Below are 5350 nucleotides of genomic sequence, written 5' to 3'. Positions count from 1 at the left end.
CTATAAATCAACTTATGCTATTATGCATTTCTTTCATCATGGTGTTTTATTATCTAATTAACAAAAGAACTCTACATTTGTCTAAGTCAGTCTGCAGTCCTTTTAGTGTAAAAATAGTAATGACGTCATAATAATTATTCTTCTATTCTGCCTGAGATTTCAGCACTTAATAACCTAATAATTCCGTCACAGTAGCTGGATGTTTGAGCCCTAACTACATTTGCAATTGTAGTACGATTTATGATGTGTGACTGAATCTTTTTTATGGATTCTTAAATTGAATTTACAAAAATCTGAAAGTACTTATTTTCAAGATCAATAAAGAATTAACGTTTTTCTTAGAACATTGTATCTTACGTAAAAATTTGTTATGAATTCAGATGTCAGATTAATTTATTTTTATAGTTGAGCTAATTACAAAACATGTATAATGCATCACTATTTAATCATGATACCAGCTTTCCTCTTCTCCAGTGTAGTTAAACTGTAGTTACTTTGAGACAGAATAAATTACAGGAAGAATTATTATGTGCGAAGAAAATTTATTGATACTGAAAAACTAAATTACGGAACGTATTATGATGTATGAAGAAAGGTTTTTCATCGTTACTGTAAAATTGAACTAAACAACTACTAAACAAACAGGACAAACTTATTTACAGCTTTGATGACACTTACATTGAATGAACATTATCTTGAAAATATTTCGAACGAAAATATTTTATAAATTGGAATATCAAATTTATGTATTTGACTGCTGGATCAATCTATCAAAAATAAACAAATTAATATAGTTGAACACTGCAAAATTGGCTATCGTATGAAATCAAAAGCTTAATTTTTCTCCCCGTTTGCCTCTTCAAATCATTATAAAGAAAGGAAAGAAACATAAACGGTAGTTTATTTAAGTAGCAGTCTCTGTAAGAATTCTGCAAAATATGATAGACCTTAAAAAAAAGGCTATATATTTTTAGTTTTGTTATTAAGTTACTTTATAAATCTATATGATGAAATGTATAATTATTCATTCCAATCTGTCTGCTCTTAGGAGATAATCCATATTTAAAACACAACAGTTTCTATTGTATTTTACTGTTATTTACAGGGTTACCTCCCTTAGGTATGAATTCCGCAGTACATTCTATATAATTTTTATCTTCTAAGAGCACGGGTTATATGAAAAACCACATGTCAATTTCTGTCTACTATACCAATTTAAACAAAATATCAAAAATAAAAATATGTAGGCTTTCCAACCATAAATCACATCTTGCATGATTCTTAGGTGGAGTACTACTTAAATAGTTCAAACATTGTTTTTCTACGTATATTTCTTGAATGCTATTAACTCCTCCTTTACTTCATACAGCAATCTTCCATACTGAATTAGCCTATGCGCATTTACATTCGCCGTATAAAATTTCCTGTCCCATACTTTCAGAATGAATTGTCATTGCTTAATGATTTTAATGAATTCTAAATGGTTCAACAATGTTCTGTCGAAATTTCGTATGCGCTTAAGAAAAGCCATTGTTTTAATTTTCAACGCAGAGGTAGTCTCATTAGTCGATACATCGACTACATTACAATATAATCATCAGTATGGGGTAAAATGTTATTAGAGTACAAAAATCTGACTTTTATATTTCTTGAAATTTGTACCGTCCAGCTAACGCCACATTCTTACTTCATGCCGCAATAAACATCCATCTGATCTGAACCCTTACATGGAGTAATACTTAAAGTCCTACTTCTGAGGTTAAACTCTTTCAAAACTAAAACTTTATTACGTTTATTTGTATATCGGCATAAAATACCGAAGTGTCAAAAATAGGACAGAGTAATCAAGGGAACCAAGTTTATAGCGATACAATTGACATTACAATCCGTTGCGTGCGTGTTTTTATACAAAATGCACAACCTTAAAAAAGCTATTGCAATATCATAATTGAATTGACGGAGAGGATTTTGATAGATCAATATAAAATTACTATAAAGTGTCAAGCAACAAAAGGAAGGCTTGGATTGATTTTGGGGGTCTTTCCTGAAGAGTTTATGATTTTTAGGCATAACATGGCTCAGAAACCAAAATATCCTTGATTTCTGAATAAGTTATTCAGAAGTTCTATAGGACGCTTACCCTACCGGTGCACCAGGTCCATGCTACCAATTTTAAATGGAGTTCGAGTTGCTCGTTTACTTTTGTTACTTTGTATGTATTATTTTTGTTATGTTTTTTGTTTTGCGTGTCTGTTTTTCGTGTGAGGTCTTTGTTCCTGGATTACATTATTATGATTTCCGAGAGAATCTTGGTTCCCTTGATTACTCTTTCTAACGAATTTGGATTATAACAAGAAAGTAAAAACGGACATTTTGGGTTTAGATCAAACATAAGTACAAACAACATTTATCCTGATGTAAGAAACATAACTTGAGTGAAAATGAATGGATTTCTTTGAAAATGTACCACAAAGGGCTACACTATAGTAGACTAATTTCGGAAGGGGGCTGGATTTCAGAAATAATCCAAAAGCAGCAATTTTAAATCTACTTTTATGGCGTTTCTCAACTATAAATGGTGTCAAATCTTTCAGCTAAGTTCAGTATCATGTAATTCTTGCGTTTCATGATTATGTGAGGACAGTTTCACTTTCTACTACAGACGCAAAAAATGTAATTTTACCTGAAATTATTTATTATTTTTCGGGGCTGCCTCAGGCCAATATGACCAGTCTTACAACTATTACTAATCCAATATGAAAAATCACTATAATACTGTAATAATAACATATTACTACACTTTTTGCGATAGACAGCGGTCACTTTAAGACAATTTCAAGTATCGATTTCTGGACCCACTATAGCCTAGAAACCACTAATTCCACTTCCAATAGGCTTCTATGCAAATTTCACAATATTCAATGGGTTCTCTGGACTTTACCTTAACTTTAACCTGCAGAGGACTATATATCAGCTTGATTCTACATATGTCATCTCACAATCATCAGAATGGCATGTGGGGTTAGCAGACTTGCAGTGCAGTACTGGTCACCGGAAGTGAAGTGTCTATAAATAGCATGGGAAATCCCAGTGTTTTCACAAGATAGGGGTATATTTAGAAATCATTATGGAGATTACATCACAAGAAGCAAAATGCACATAAAATGTACAGAAATGTTTTTCCTTTCAGAAACTGTTTAAATTTTGTAGATGTTGCTACCAGATTGAAGTCATCACTACAGAAGTTTTATGGTCGTCATCATGAACTCGTGGATCGTTATGGTGTATCCATCAGCACCATGAAAACTGATTTATTCAACGGGTCATAGTTTTCCTTTCCTCGTTTGTCTACCCCGGACTTTACTTTTTATGAGCAACTCGGTGGGTGTTTCTAGAAAAGCAGAGGACGTTTACCCTACCGGTGCACCAGGTCCATGCTCCCAGTTTTTAGTGGAGTCCGAGTTGCTCATTTACTTTTGTTACTTTGTATGTATGATTTTAGTTGCTTTGTGTTCTTTGTTGTGCGTGTCTGTTTTCCATGTCTGGTCTTTGTCCCTGGATTACGTTCTTTTGATTACCGCTATAACCTTGGTTCCCTTGATTACTCTTTAAATAAAATGAGAACTTTTTTCACAGCACTATGAGGAACAGAGGTAATTTCTGCGTAGGACAATTTTTGTGTACGTTCCAAATGCTCATTGGTTGAATTGGTGGTCTGTAACCTAAAGTTTCGAAACAAAAGAAAATAACGAGATTGTTTTACATATGCTCTCTGTTGTCATTAACAATGGATGTTATGGTTGATTTTAGACTTTGTAAAAAAATGAATGTGTTTATAAAGTATACATCTTTCGACAACAATATATAAATTCATAATGAGAACCTCTTTTATTTTTATTTGTGTTATACAACATCAAAATTACATCACAATGAAAAACACATTGATATTTACTAATCTTTAAACTTGGATGTGAAAACGAATTATGAAAATATTTATTTTGAACACTCAAGATTGATATTAAAAATGGTAAACCCGTCATGATGAAAATGATGACACTCTAAGTCTCTCTGAACTACAACTAGAATTTACTCATTTCATAAAGACATTTGATATCAAAACATAATTAACGCATTAAGATATAACGAGAATAGATATGGTGAACATTAATATAAAGCAAACTGACCGTCTTTTGTAAGGACCAGAGAATACAGACGAAATTTAGCAAAATTGGACCATAAAATGTCCAATTCATGACTTCACAAACACACACACACAGACTACGGAGCTCTCTTGGGAAAAGGACGTGTCTTTGGATGGTCTTAGATCATATCTTTTTTCTAAGTCATGTCAGCAAAAGTCTCCTAACTTAAGATACGTAATAAAATTTGAACTAAAGTTAGGATACCTCGATTAGATAGGTATCCTAAGATGATTTGAGGGTACTCCTAAAAACTTAAAATGAAGTCAAGGCATCATAAATTGAAATAATAAAAATAAACATGACCGCTGTATATGTTCTTCTCAAACAACGAGGGAACACATTTGACAAAATAGGGTACTTAGACAAAGTTAACCCATTAGATCATTAATTTCACATCCACTGTTTACAGCATTGAAGTTAAGGCAAGTTTTCTCTTACAACTTCTTCGTTTATTTGTGTACATTCATTATTTCCTTTATTCAACTGTTATTTTTATTTATAATTTTGCTATCACAGACCTTGTTCATTTTCTCGGGAAAGGAGGTGGTTTTCATTGCATAACTTTTGGATATTAGAGTAGGCCAGTCTCCTGAAATCATTCTTCTGTTAGGGTCATAATATTATTTTGTTGTTTTAACCTGTTACGACGATTAACCTGTGTTTTGTGTCATTTTTGATACTGAGTTTGTTGATGTTCCGGCAGGGGTCATGTTCAACTTACCGTTTATTTTCTTATAAAACCGCAATGTAAAAGATTTTTTTTATAGTATTTCACATATCTGCACTTACTTGTGGAGTCAACTCTATTATGGTTTCATTGTTTTTCATGCAATTTTTCAGTCATAACCTTCATAATTATTTCTTGTAATCTTTAAAAATATCGGCGGTTGGCATTTTGAAGGGGAAGGTAACGAATTCGTATATGCGAGGGAATGGTATATTAATTTTAGATTTATGGTATAGAAAAGGGCACTAATCTGGGTACGGTAATACCTATCCCACCACGTCGGACATCACTACGTTAGGTAGAACAGTACATCAAAACTTTTTTCACACATTTGCAGTTGAACAAAACCAATGTAATTCATATATTTAATCTATTTTAAATGAATGAAACAGTAGAACTGAATGTTTAGGAGTTCGAATTT

This window comes from Perna viridis, chromosome 10, assembly GCF_037379345.1.
Source record: "Perna viridis isolate PV_CMFRI_1.1 ecotype Kerala chromosome 10, ASM3737934v1, whole genome shotgun sequence".
Taxonomy (NCBI): domain Eukaryota; kingdom Metazoa; phylum Mollusca; class Bivalvia; order Mytilida; family Mytilidae; genus Perna; species Perna viridis.
This window is presented reverse-complemented; position numbering follows the sequence as displayed.